Here is a 15,540-nt window from a genome sequence, read left to right on the forward strand (position 1 = left end):
CTAATTAGTAGATCTGGCAAGAGTAAGAAGAAGAGAAAAAACATTGACTTGGGATAGATGGGATCGGTGTCATATGACAATTGGAAAAAAACTTCCTACAAATGTAATTTTCTTTGCGGTGCTATATCATATGATCAGGCTTTACTAATGCAGATTACATCAACTGGCACAGCAGGATCTTTTCTTTTGATTTCTTTGTTTGAACATCTGGCAGACTCAGGTTCTTGCAACCAGCAATTTATACATAGTTTGTTCAAAACAGGTTAAATACATAATACATTTACAGATATTTTCTTCTTCATAGACTCTGGAATTTCATGTAGTAACATTATTTCACTGGCACATTGTGCTGTGGCATATTTGAGAAATGTCCTCATAATAATTCACCAGGAAGTGGTGAAAAATTACAGAGATCCTGAAGAGACAAGTAAAGAAAATAAGTCAGCAATTTGATGCATGCTTGCTTGAGAATATGTCCCAATGCACACAGTATGACTTATTTCCAAGGAAACATTCATTGGACTTGGCTGTACAAATGTTATGCCAGAGCAAGCCTTATTTAAATCATTAAAGCAAAACTGGACAGTTTGGAGTCAATGAAAATTGTATTCTTGAATAACTAGAAAACATAATATGATTATAATTAAAATAGTCTTTCAAAGAAAGTTTGTGAAAATGCTAGCTGATGAATGCCTTTTGTTGTGCCTAATATTATCTACAACAAGTATGCAGGGAAATAGAAGGGTGTTGCAATCAATGACAGACGTAAGACCAATCAGCAAAACCTGTTCCATTTCAAACAGTGGAATAAAGAATTAGAGATGCGGAACAAATCTGACAGTACAGGGTGATATATGAGATTGTGCTCCGTAGAAAACTTAATTTGTTTTATCTCTTTTGATCTTTTCTTACTTTTTTTGCATAGCGTAAATATTGTAAAAAATAATGAAATTTTAGTTTTACTAATGAGTTTTTTCCTGACCACTTCACAGGTAAATTATCCAGAGTGACGAGCAGCACATGAAATACAGAGCTATAATATATTCCAAGATCAAATGATTTTTGGCTTAAGAAAAGGCCCTTAGAAACACCAAAGAGTATGAAAATTGTACATTAATGCCCCTCTCTTAACTTCTAGGCTATGTAATATGTATATATATTAAATAGTTTCATATATTATGATCGTTCGCAACTTAGGTTCCATGTGTTAGGAAACATTTTGCCGTCCTCTTCCAATCCCTGTCTGTTCCTGTTAAACAGTGAGCTATAATGCAACGAAATCAATCATGGCTCTGTCTCTCTTGTTGCTTCCTGCTTCTAGCCCAGCTCTCTCACATGACTCTGGCTATTGCCCTTCTCACTACCAGCCATGTGATGAAGGGGGCCTACCCATTTCCCCTCTGGCACAGAGAAACCTCCTTTAATATGCTAATAACTATACTTGTGCTGGTACTTAGGTGGCAAGTAGACCCTTCCCTGGTTAATTCAACAATGGGATCCTCCATTAGATTTTAACACTTGCTGTTTCCAGGGAATTAGAAGCAACCTCAGGCATCATACAGACTGACCCCCACTCCCAAACTCACAACAATATATTCTTTTTCTTCTGGATGGATGACTGTAAAAGTAGTGCCTGCCTACTCTTTTAAAATTAACAGGTGAGGCTCTTGACTATGCTACCACTCAGTGGATTTGTAACTGGCTGACTGACCGAACCCAAAAGGTGCTCATCAATGGTTCCTCTTCATCCTGGAGAAGAGTGACTAGTGGGGTGCCACAGGGTTCTGTCTTGGGCCCCGTCTTATTCAACATCTTTATCAACGACTTGGATGATGGACTCAAGGGCATCCTGATCAAATTTGCAGATGACACCAAACTGGGAGGGGTGGCTAACACCCCAGAGGACAGGATCACACTTCAAAACGACCTTGGCAGATTAGAGAACTGGGCAAAAACAAACAAGATGAACTTTAACAGGGAGAAATGTAAAGTATTGCACTTGGGCAAAAAAAATGAGAGAAGAAGAAGAAGAAGAGTTTGGATTTGATATCCTGCCTTTCACTCCCCTTCAGGAGTCTCAAAGCGGCTAACATTCTCCTTTCCCTTCCTCCCCCACAACAAACACTCTGTGAGGTGAGTGAGGCTGAGAGACTTCATAGAAGTGTGACTGGCCCAAGGTCACCCAGCAGCTGCATGTGGAGGAGCGGAGACGCGAACCCGGTTACCCAGATTATGTGACTACCGCTCTTAACCACTACACCACACTGGCTCAAATACAAGATGGGTGACACCTGGCTTGAGAGCAGTACATGTGAAAAGGATCTAGGAGTCTTGGTTGACCACAAACTTGACATGAGCCAACAGTGTGACGCGGCAGCTTAAAAAGCCAGTGCAATTCTGGGCTGCATCAATAGGAGTATAGCATCTAGATCAAGGGAAGTAATAGTGCCACTGTATTCTGCTCTGGTCAGACCTCACCTGGAGTACTGTGTCCAGTTCTGGGCACCACAATTCAAGAAGGACACTGACAAACTGGAACGTGTCCAGAGGAGGGCAACCAAAATGGTCAAAGGCCTGGAAACGATGCCTTAAGAGGAACAGCTAAGGGAGCTGGGCATGTTTAGCCTGGAGAAGAGGAGGTTAAGGGGTGATATGATAGCCATGTTCAAATATATAAAAGGATGTCACATAGAGGAGGGAGAAAGGTTGTTTTCTGCTGCTCCAGAGAAGTGGACACGGAGCAATGGATCCAAACTACAAGAAAGAAGATTCCACCTAAACATTAGGAAGAACTTCCTGACAGTAAGAGCTGTTTGACAGTGGAATTTGCTGCCAAGGAGTGTGGTGGAGTCTCCTACTTTGGAGGTCTTTAAGCAGAGGCTTGACAACCATATGTCAGGAGTGCTCTGATGGTGTTTCCTGCTTGGCAGGGGGTTGGACTCGATGGCCCTTGTGGTCTCTTCCAACTCTATGATTCTATGATTCTATGATTCTCTGCATCCTGACAGTGGTGAAGGTGTGACTGGCTGGGATACAGAATCGGGCATTCTCTGTGGCCATGGCTAAATTTAAAACTGTCTGCCTTGTGCTTTCAACTGCCTAGTCAATACAAGTTCTGGCAAGCAGTGTTGGTGCATCTTTAGCAGACTGACCTCTTGTTTTAGGTTGTTTTTATATATTGCTCCTGCCTCTAGCAATTAATGGTTTGCTGTCTTGCTAATGTTTTGTGAATGGATTTTTGTAGTTGTCTTTTGCGTTGTTTGCTGCCCTGAGAATCGTGAGAAGGGCAGGATATAAATCTGCTGAAATATATTGATAAACAACCATTGCATTTCCGGGCTTGAGGGGTTAGTAGAAATGAGATTCAATCCCCTGAATCTAAGACTGTAAACACATTTGCTGGTTTAAAGCTATTCTTCTTCTCAATTCAGATCAAAGCTGATTTGGGATAAATGTATCAAAATGCAGTGTTTTGTAAGATAGGTAGGATAGATCCAGGTTAGATATGAGTTGTGGCTAATATGGGTGGATCATTTCCCAAGTCAGTGGTGGGAGTTCACTGGATGCAGAGTGAACAGGAATCTGCACACAGCCCAAGACACTGTCGGCCAACTTAAATCTTGCTTTCTGTCCAGCTAATGAAGCACCACTCTGTTTTGAATTATTCAGCTGAGAGAGTGATAGTTTTGTTGGTTTTAGTATACCAGATATGCCGGTTTGGATCTTGAAGGCATCTTCTGATGCCCTTCTCCAGATGTCTACATCAAATTAGATATAGTAGTTGTAAGAAAGAAGAACTTTTATGTTTGTGTAAAGTCTCCCTAGAGAGGCTAGCCTGATAACCATGTTATGAACCATTAAGCAAAAGTTGGAGACCTTGGCATTTCTCAGAGTTTTCAATATTAAACCCTTTGAGTAGTTTTCATATCCTTTGGATATTCTTGTACTTTTAAAATCCATGACAATTAGGTGCTGCTCTGGTTTTATTTTCTGCTACTAGTTTTCTGCTGTATTAGTTTTGATGGTTTTATAGTCTTGTTTTAATTTTTATTGGATACTACCCAGAAAATCTATGTTGTCATAATATCATTGAAGGATAGGAAGACAGCTAAATATGCTCAATAAAAATGTATTTTAATTTACCATTTGCTATCCACAAATGCACCTGAGCTATTCCCACCTTTACTTCATAAAATTTATATATCAGTTGACTGTAGAAAAAGAACTTCAAAGCTGGGTGAACATTTTCAGTTGGGTTGGTATTTGGACTTTTATGAAACACATTCTGATAGGTTTCACAACTTTTTCCTTGAGTAGCTCCATTACATAAGTTGGGTTGGTGTTTTTTTGCTTGAATGGCCATAAAGTTGCATTACTGATCTAATTTCATTCTACCATGTAATTGTTTTACTGAGTGATGTTCTGGGGTTACTTTAGAGTTCAGTTACTAAATTAAATCAATTTCGTTATTAATTACCATTATAATAGAATACAATTAATATAAAAATAAATGTTTTAAACTGTTACTACAATGAAGAACTACAAAATTTAATGGAGTAATATTAAGTCACAGCATAATGAGAACCAGCACTAATGGGAATGATTACAAATGTGAAGAACAGTTATGTCTAAACTAATCATAGAAGCTAGAATATATGATATTCTTTTGCTGAGTTTCTTTTGCAGAGTCTTGAATACTAAAAATTCCCATAACTTACATAATTGATTACGAATCCCCCACCCCTATTTGCATTTTGTTTCCTTTGCAATGAAGTGAATGTGTTAGAATAACATAATGACAATGTAATTTATGTAATTAATTATGTTAGTTACGTAAATTATGTAATTTAGCTACAGAAAGATAAATAGTGTAGTTGTTGGCAGGAGAGAGACTGTTGTGAAATTGACACATCGCTGCATGTAACAAACACAGGGTGAAATGCAAACAGTGCTTTCTTACATCACTAAAAGTAACATATATAATTCTAAAACTATCCGCTCTGTCTTTGCAAGATCATTTATCTCTGCAACAAAGGTATAAAATAACATTTTCTCTCTTTTATGAGGTGGGATACTTTAAGTGAAATACACAAAACTCAATTTAAATACACCCCGAATTCCTGTGAACCAATTTTAGCTTAAATGTTTGTTTCTGGAGTATGGACACTTTCAGAATCTGCTACTGTTAAGCAGAGTGTCACAACTGTGATTGGATGCATACTGAACCTAGAAAGTAGGAGAGTCTCTAAGGTAATGGATTTTTAAAGGTAAAGGTAAAGGGACTCCTGACCATTAGGTCCAGTCGTGGCCGACTCTGGGGTTGCAGCGTTCATCTCACTTTATTGGCCGAGGGAGCCAGCATACAGCTTCCGGGTCATGTGGCCAGCATGACTAAGCCGCTTCTGGCGAACCAGAGCAGCGCACGGAAACACTGTTTACCTTCCCGCTGGAGTGATACCTATTTATCTACTTGCACTTTGACGTGCTTTCAAACCGCCGACCTTCTGATCGGCAAGTCCTAGGCTCTGTGGTTTAACCCAGAGCACCACCCACATCCAATAGATCTTTAGACACATGCAAAACTAGGGAACCCGTCAAAATTCACCCATACAGCCAAGACTGAATATTGCACAGGCACAGGCAGAATGAATTATGCCAGGGGTTGAGCAGCAGTTAGGTGTAAATAATGGCTTTTCAGACTGAAGAGCTGAAAAGCCAGCTGTGGGTCTAGAGATTAGCTGATTCAGCCCTTTGCAATAGCTGGGAAACTGCAGCATAGTTTTTATTTATCATGTTCCTTAGTGGATAATAAATTGGCATGGGGGTGGGAATTGTTTTGGTGCTTATTGTGATCAAATAATTATCTTAATACTTTTGGACCTTTGGTCAAGAAGCTTATCTTCCTCACCCATCATTCCACTGCAGTTTTTACGCTCAGCTATTGTGTTATGTAAAAATATATCCATGTAATACTGCTACTATGGAAACTTTATTATTATTTATTCATAAGGTTTATAGATGGATAAACGTTAGATAATATTGCAATATACAACAATAAAAATGAAATTATAAAGACAGATGAAAACAGTTTCCAAAAGAAATATGATTCTGCCCATGAGTCAACTCATCCTTTTGGGAAAGCCTGTAGGTTGGTTTGTTTGTTTGTATCTAATGAAATGTGTTTTATGTTGGAGCCTGGAACTTCAGTGGGTAGTGTGATCCCCAAGGCAAGTGCCATGAAATGCTCAAAGAACACATGTCAGGAAGCTAGACAAGAAGTTCATTATATAACCAAAACAAGAGACTCCTGGCTCCACCCAAATACAGTGAGGTCCATTGCCACCTAGTGACTAAACTAGATGACACTGCCTCTGCAATAGAGTTCCAATCAGCCACATTGATTGATTAAAAACCTTTGATTAACTAAAAAGTTGGCTTTTTGTTGAGCATTCACCAAATGTATACGATTACTCACCAAGCGTTATTTAACTGGGTGACAGCTCAAGTAAAATGAAATAGTAAAAGTGTTTTGCTTTAGGATTTTGGAACTCATGCCACAGTTTTATGGTTACAGGAATATATTTCAGTGGAGAGGGAGAAAGAACACTTGGTTTCTTCTTAATCCTCCCTTTGAGCATGTAATTATCTGCTGCTGTTTACAGCATAGGGAAAGAAATGGTTAATTTCATGTCATATAGCAAAATACAGTGTCAGTTCATTCAAAATAGTTGTTTCTGTTTTTAAAGCAGAAAATTAGTCTGTCAATTTAACAAGCTGCAATCAGTTTTAATCTAGCAAAATCAAAGGCACAATCAAGAAAATTTACGCACTAATCTAGGGCAAAACACTTTTGGCTAGGAAGTCATTGTTTACTTCAGTTGAAAATAATGTATAAATAAATATTTTGATGACTTAGACAAAATTATTCATCTTATTTTCAAAACTATCAAAAATCTAGAACATTTGTTGATGTTGAAATAGCTATATTTGCTGGGCTGAATATATCCAGACATCTATATCTACAAACACTTAAGTAAAGGTTTAGAAGAAGGCTAAACTCAGATATGGTGTGTATAATTTCAGATTAGTCTATAAAATCCAAATGTAGAAATATATCCAATAAGCAGTAAATTTTAATGTGCTTCGACAGTTCCTATTTTGTAATTTAATATTGATTGGTCATTAAATGAATGCTTAGGAAAAAAATTAATAGGCATGTAAGATATTAATGTACTTGTCAGCTACCATGGTTAATTCAATATTTCTTCAGTGATATATACATCATCTAGAGTCATAATGAGACATCAGTTTTGTTAGAGGTTTTTGGTCAGTTGCTACTGAACAGTTTTACAGTATATCAGCTGAGACATTTGCTGTGTTAAATGTATTATACATTGCTATCTAACAGAGCCATCCAAGCTCCTTTTGACATACGTGGTGAGGTGGATTGGGTGAAGGAATCCCCCTGTCCAGATCTGATGTACCTCCAGCTGCAGAGTGAGAGACCCATGTAACAACTGTAGTGTAGAGCTCTCTTTTCCACCTGCTGAAAATGTAGGTGGTAATGCCACAAGTGGGATCGCCATCACTAGGAGCCAGCAGAAATGGACTTTTCTAGGGCTGATTGTATCAGGCTCAGTAGGGCAGATGACTTCATTGGACCCCAAAAGAAAGCTGATCACTGTTCCAGTTTCAGTCTTGCACAGCAATCTGCCTGCTTCCACTTTCCGTCCCAGTTGCCATGCACTCCATTAAAACCCACTGGGCTTGCAGGCGGGTTGAGAGTAGGATTGCTCCCTAAAATTCCTACCCTTTGATAATGCACTACTCTCTTTTTCACATGACATAATACAATTTGTTGTTGTTGTTGTTGTTTAGTCGTTTAGTTGTGTCCGACTCTTCGTGACCCCATGGACCAGAACACGCCAAGCACTCCTGTCTTTCACTGCCTCCCGCAGTTTGGTCAAACTCATGCTGGTAGCTTCGAGAACACTATCCAACCATCCTGTTCTCTGTCGTCCCCTTCTCCTTGTGCCTTCCATCTTTCCCAACATCAGGATCTTTTCCAGGGAGTCTTCTCTTCTCATGAGGTGGCCAAATATTGGAACCTCAGCTTCATGACCTGTCCTTCTGGTAAGCACTCAGGGGTTATTTCCTTAAGAATGGATAGGTTTGTTCTTCTTGCATTCCTTGGGACTCTCAAGAGTCTCCTCCAGCACCATAATTCAAAAGCATCAATTATTCAGGGATCAGCCTTCTTTATGGTCCAGCTCTCACTTCCATACATCACTACTGGGAAAACCATGGCTTTAACTATACGGACCTTTGTTGGCAAGGTGATGTCTCTGTTTTTTAAGATGCTGTCTAAGTTTGTCATTGCTTTTCTCCCAAGAAGCAGGTGTCTTTTAATTTTGTGGCTGCTGTCACCATCTGCATTGATCATGGAGCCCAAGAATGTAAAATCTCTCACTGCCTCCATTTCTTGCCCTTCTATTTGCCAGGAGGTGATGGGACCAGTGGCCATGATCTACGTTTTTTTGATGTTGAGCTTCAAACCGTATTTTGCGCTCTCCTCTTTCACCCTCATTAAAAGGTTCTTTAATTCCAATCTGATATATGTAACTTGACCAGTTATTTACTCATTTAGATATTTTCTGCTTGACCTGCAAGCCAAAGTCCTTGGATAAAAATTGAATCAAGCAAGTGGGCAGGGGTGGACTTTGGGCTCTCAAAGTTTGGCAGTACCCTGTGTGACACTAAAAGTCGGCATCCCCTGTCTCTTGCACTCTCTTCTACAGCATTGTTGTGGCATCCAATGTGGCCAAACTAGTCGCACTTTTCTAAAGCCGCCTCTGACACAGGGTTCAGCTTTCAGCTTGCATCTACTAAGAGAGCAAAATGCTCTATCATGGGAAGAACAATCTGCAACCATCACCCATGCCTGCTATTCTAAACTTAATCAAAATCTTCCACTTTGATGGACTTGTGGGTTGGGGCTCTGTGACTAAACTCTACATTATGTACTTTCAGACAAGATGAGCCTCCACTGTGCCCTGCTGCCCGGGCTTGATAAAGCTCCTTAGAAATGAAGAATGTGCAGCAAGTTACATGGTTTTACAAGTTTTACATGCACAAATATTCAGTTAAAAAGGTTTAAACCTAGCCACACTTGGAAAATGCAGGCTTTTCACAGGCTTTCCCATCGTTCAAAACAAAAGCATCTCAGAGGCATTGATGTTAAATTTCTTTAATAAAAGCAGGTTACATGCTGTCTTCAAAATTAAAACAAAGGCAAAAATACTGCCGTGTTTTCCCACTTTCTTTGGTCTGTTTTATATTTCCTTGTCTTTGTCTCCTGAAACATGGTGTGCTTCACTTATGTGAATACATTTTATAGTTGGAGAGAGAACTTATATTACAGGGTTGTCAGTTCAAATTCTGAAAAATATATCAGGGGTAACAAATATAAGCATGCATGACTTTAGGGAAGAGAGTTTTTCCACAGTTTCTTTTTTCCATAGGGTGCCTTTCATTATAATGAAACTAATATTTTTATTACATCTCCTGTCTCTAGTATTGATGATACTAGAGTTAAACCTAAAAGGACTCTGAAGACGAATAGCTTGCTCCTGTGATATTGCACTCTACAACTGGAGCACATGGCACAGGGCTTCAGGCTTCCAAACTCCATAGACCAATGCTTAAAAACAGGAAAGCAATGCACACTAGAGTCTTTGAGACTAGAGCGATTCAGGAGAGGGCTCCCAGTAGCTAGTGTGGAGAGCTATTTAAACCTGCTATAGCTTACTCTCCCTTCCTATGGGTCCTTGCCCTAACACCCTGCGCCTAGCATGAAAGCCATTATCCATAAGAGTCCTGCTGGATAGGAACAAAGGTCCATTTAGGCCAGTATCTTATTCTCAGAGTGACAAATAATGTGCCCGAGGGAAGCTTGCAAGTAGACCCTGAGCGCCACAGCAGTCTCCCTAGCAATTGTGCTCCCTCTGAAACTGGAGGTGGTACACAGCTACCCCTTTTCTCTGAATTGAGCATTATATTGCAGTTGGGATAATTACCCAGTTATCTTTAATAGTACTGCCCTACTGAATGTTTGGTTTTAGATTAAGCAACAACTTTTGCCTAATTTAGGGATATAATCCAATTGGACCCTTTCACTCACAAAGGGCTATTCATTCAGGGGATGCATCCAAGAACTGGAGAGTAGGAGGTGATATTTTTACTGATTTCACCTTCTACTCCATTCTGTAGGAAGTCTCAAGTCTCTGGAGCTGATTTTCATGGTGTGCTGGGGAGACAGAGAACTGGCAAAAATGACATCCCCTTCTCTGATCTGCTGGATCAGAAGCCCTCCTGTGAGGACCAAGGGCACCCATTGCATTTCAACCAATATTTATAATGTATCCTGTGCTTTTCACGGTGTTAAGTGTTTGCCAGCTTTAGGTGTCCTGGAAGAAAGAAGCTACTGTGGATTATCATTGCTAACTGGTTAAATTTCAAGCCCCACACCATCAGAAATGCATGCTCAGAAATTGACATTTACTTCAATTGTCTTGTTTTGACAATGCTGAAATTTGCTTAATTAGATTGACTTCACTTAATTCATTTAGCTAGTTTTCTGGAGTCAATGCAGCCTAAACAAATTAAGCAAAGTCTAATTAAACTATCTGAACCTAGATTCTTTTTTTGTTCAACGTCTTCGGTATGTTTGTTGTTTTTCTTTGCTTCTGTTTTGTATTTTGCTGCTTGCAGCTTGTTGTCGCACATGGCAGCAACGAGAACCTGGCAACATACCAAATGTAAGAATATCTACAAATTGTTTGAGAAATTTTGAAAACATATTGACTAGAAATAGCATATATTCAATGCAAACTGTCAAAATAATGAGAACATGTTCAAGAACAATTTGCCAGAATTAAGAAGTACTCCTTTATATCTCTAGTTAAAAATTCATAATTTTTGGGTTTGGGCATTCCGGTTTGGGGAAATGTAATGTTTGTTTGTTTGTTTACTTATTCATATTCCACTGGTAGTAAATATGGCCTACTCTGAAATAGAACATTTCATCCCGTCTCCGGGTGTGTTTTCCTCCATAGCTTGCTGAGAACAAGCTGGAACCTTAGTTTTGTTTGTGTAACAAGTCTTAGCTGCTATGCTGAGCTGTTGTTCTGTTGTTCACCAACAAATACAACTGTTGAAGTTATCCTCACTCCTGCTGCTTCCTGGTATTAGAGTAGGCTTTCCCCACACAGTGAGTACTCTTTCCAAACCTATGGGTTACCACACCACCCTTCTGTAAAGGAGCTCAGTGCAGTGTGCAAGGTTCTCTCTCCACCCTATTTTATATTCACACAAAAACCCCTGAGGTAAATTATGCCGAGTTTCACAGCAGTGTGGGGATTTTGACCTGGGCTCCAAATACACCCACCTCGGGATCCGAATGGAGCTCCAGAACGGATCCTGTGCACAACCGGAGGTACCACTGTATAGAATTTTGTTCAGTCAAGGATTCTCTTACCACATTTTGAAGATAGTGATCATATAAAAGGCCATCCTTCTCATAAGGTCCAGAGTCTAAAATACCCAACATGAACACTGTGGCCTTTGTGACGTCCTCGTTGAATGATGAAAAGAGCAATTGCAGAGCACACATCGCAAGCAGAACTCTTGCATCACTTCAGACACAATACTTTTCAGAGGAGATATTTCATACATGTGCATGCAAATGTGAATTCGTCTTGAATGCTATCAGGAATTAGCTGTATTATTGGCATACTCCAGGGTGTTTTTTGTAATGGGATGAAGGAAGAGACAAATTCAATCTGGATGTAAATTCTCTTTTTTAATATGACTAAACAATATTGAAGAAATGCAAATGTATGAACTGCAGATGTGAATACATTTTGTCCTAAGAGATTTGTAAGGAAGTAAAAGCCCTGAAGGGCTGAAACTGCTTCTGAGTTTTATGCATGTTGTGTATATCTTTGTGTCTGATGCATTAATCTTGCATTAGTTGTCTGGATCCTTAATTGACAAATGCTTGCTTAGAATATGCAGACTGTCTGAAGGAATGCCTCGAGCATCATCTCCATATTATTTATCTTATTAAAGCATCCACTATGTGGGTGTAAAATATCTTCTAAGACATTATATTTATTTATTTATTTTGCAAACCAATTCTGGCCCTAGGAGCCAGAGTAAAACTTTACTGTAATAAACTGTAAACAGCGGTAGTAATAAGCAGATTTATATATATTTTAGCTAGTACATAAAAATGTAAACAAAAGACTTAAAAACACATGTATTTCTTGTTTTCAGGCCATCAGAGCTCTGGTGAAGAAATGCAAATAAGGTACAGTTTATTTTCTTTTAATATAGAAATGCTATAGGCAAAGTTAAATTTTACAATATGTTTTCCCATTTTCCCCAAATTAATCATTTTATGGGGTTTTTTAATGGCACAGTGTAGAAATAACTATTGTATGCTCATTGTACCACATTTTCTTGGCTGATTCCTGCACTGTCCCTAATGGTCCATTTTCTATACATGTTTGACCTTTATATGTCACATTTTTATTTAACTTGCATGCATGTAGATTCAAGGGATTTGTAAGGATTGTGGTACAGATGAATGCTGAATATGAAACTTTAGATGAATGATAAAACCTACATTATTTAAACACACAGCTTTTCGTTGCGGTGGAGTGCAGGGAAGTTCAGGTCCTGAAAGGTTTTTAAAAATTCAGTGAGTGAAATGGATATGGACACCTCAAGGGGAACTTCAGTTCAGTGTTCTTAATTCTACCTGTTTAGTTACTTTGGCTATGTCTACACATAACACTAAGCCAAACCATGACTTAGTATGGATGTGTGCACCTCCGGGCCCAAGGCTATCCAGAGCTAAGAATGAAGAGCTGGTGAAAGAGCCATTTTTGTGAAAGAGTATTTTTCTATAATATTTGTTTAGTTAGTTTTACTGCCCTTCATCCAAAGATATCAGAGCGGTTCACAGCATAAAAATACAAAATAAAAACTCAAAATACATAATAAAACAAGAACAAAACCAGTAATCCCCTCTCCCATAATTTATGTTGATGAACAAGAAAGCAAATCTGTGAGAGACATTTTGCACCACACAAACGTCGGTGTTAGACACAGTTTACACTAAAGAAAAGCAGTGCCTTTTACTATCCTTGTCGGATTTGCCACTGTAGTCAACGCTTTGATAACTCCAAGGCTGGATTACTGCAGTGTGAGACTGCCTTGGGCCTGGTTCAGAAACTCCAGCCGATGCAGAATGACCGCTCCCCGCATAAAACGGGGGGCGACCTTTGTGTGGACGCGCGCAGCCCCTGGATCTGGAGCGGCTCCATTCAGCATAGGCTTGGCTTTGCCTTCCCTCAGGTGGGATACCTGGAGGTCTCCGCCTACCCCAGTCAGTTGTCCAATCCCACCTGGGGGAAGCGTTGCCAAGGAGATCAGGCCAGGTGGGGGAGGGATTACCTGCCCACACAATAGAGGGAGGATCTTACCTGGGAATCCTCACATGTTCTCCAGAGCCAGCCCACCCCCCACACAAACACTGGATAACCCTGATGCTCCCTAGGTCCCCGGCTGGGGACTGGGGAGGGAGAATGCCCAATGCCTGAGCCAAGGTCTACCCACATTTGAAATTTAATAAAGTTGTGGCCAATTTAATCCCATAGCACGTTGTCTTGAGTCGTTATTCCACATGACGGGGGGGCTGCTCGGGACCTGGGGACTCCGCCTGTCCACGCAATGTGGCAGCAAGACTGCTAATCACCGACAATATTTGACACCATTATTAAAACATCTGTACTGGCTTTCCATTTACTACTGAGCCATGATCAATGTCCTATTTTAATTTACAAAGCCCTGAAGACATTAGGTCCAGGGTGTCTTAGGTTGCCTAAAGCCTTGTATCGCAGCTTGATCACTGAGATTGTCTGCAGGCGTGTTGCTAGTCATTTTCTCAGTTGGTTAGGCTCATTTATCCACAACAAGACAACAAGCCTTTAGTGACATTGGCATGTCTTGTGGAATTCTCTGCCAATAAAGAATCAGCAGGTGCCTCCTGTTTCAACCTTTAAACACCTGCTGAAAATGCTTCCAATCCATCAGGTTTATGCAAGCAATTAAGAATACACCAAATTAAGAATACATGGTTTTAACTGAGCTCTGATTTTAAATATTTGGGTGGTATTTTTAATAATATGTATAACTGTTGTAAACCACTCTTTCCTTTGGATGAAGTGATTGCTAGATACTTTGTAATATTTGAGTTTATTTACAAGCATACAAATTGGCCACAGATTGAAGCAGACTGCTTAACCAAGCCAGTCCAACTTTTCATACTAAGTGGGCCACAAGAAAACCTTGAGATGGAACCTTGTTGTGTGGGAGGTCAGAGGTTGCTGAGGGCTGCCAAAAAGGCATCAAGGGCTGCATGTGGCCCTCGGGCTGTGTGCTGAACTGGCTTAAACACACCAGTAGCAAAATCCACTACCCCAGATCTGATTTCCAGAGAGTCAGCTATAAAAACACAGTGTGTGTGTCCTACTTCCAACAGAAGAATGACACAGTTAAGATTGTGCTGTTGTGCAGTCTTGCCTTTTGCCCAATCAGTCAGTTATATTATCCTTTCCCCATTCCATCAGAAAGCTTGTGATTTCTGGGCAATGGTAACACTAGGATTCTCTGAGCCTTTCTCTTGTTGTAAAGGCTGCATAAGGGAATCACACTGTTTGCTTCCTCCCTTAAGATGACATCACTGATCATACCATGGCAAGGGGGCAGTGTCAATGCTACAGGTAGTCTCTGCACAGAGTGATGGATGCACTCAGCATGGTTATTTAATTTCTCTTAATACCCCATTATTTGGAGATCACTGTTGGGAATGGGCTTGGATGTAGGAAATCTCAGCTCACTTCTCCAGTTCACTAGGAAGCATATTGGATAGCCTTGAGCTAGTCACTATCCCAGGCTTAGCTTAACCAGCTCACAGAATGGGTAGGAGACTAAGATGTTACTCTGACTTCACTGAAGGATAAATGGACTTTGAATGCAAGAAATAAAAAAGGTTGAAGGAAGAGATAAAAAGAGGCAGCTAAAGCCAATACCAAATGCTGTGTCCTTTAAAGATTAGCACTTTTAAACAACACTTTCTAAAAATCAATTTAACAACAACACAGACAATGCATTATTCAAACCCATAAACAAACACACTTATAAGTCCATTGCATTTGGCAGGGAAGCCTTTATGTAAACTTTACTAAGTGGGAATTAAAGTAATCCAGTCTGTGGGGTATTTTAAAGTTTAGTGCCATGACTTCAGTAAATGCTTTACCCTTTGGTTCTCATACCTCTTTAAGAAATGGCTTGTTCTATTCTGCTTTAATTTGAACAATTGTTTCCTTTCCCATTTTTAATTTTATTCTCACTGTAGAATGCAGAGGACGTCAGAGACTTATCTCTCCTTCATAAATGGTCATAGCTCAAACT

General features: G+C 39.7%; 1 protein-coding gene across 17 annotated transcripts in view; it reads left to right on the forward strand.

The window, feature by feature from the left end:
- PCDH15 (protocadherin related 15) overlaps positions 1 to 15,540 on the forward strand; it is a 623,360-nt gene that overhangs the window by 212,305 nt on the left and 395,515 nt on the right. For 16 of the 17 annotated variants that reach the window (XM_083503000.1, XM_083503013.1, XM_083503006.1 and 13 more), the window contains one exon: positions 12,337 to 12,370. The exons of the other annotated variant lie outside the window; for it this stretch is intronic. The gene's annotated coding sequence lies outside the window, so the exon portion shown is untranslated. The remainder of the gene's footprint in view (positions 1 to 12,336; positions 12,371 to 15,540) is intronic. 17 annotated transcript variants of the gene reach the window in all.

Source organism: Podarcis liolepis (assembly GCF_965112155.1).
Source record: "Podarcis liolepis genome assembly, chromosome: 5".
Classification (NCBI taxonomy): Eukaryota; Metazoa; Chordata; class Lepidosauria; order Squamata; family Lacertidae; genus Podarcis; species Podarcis liolepis.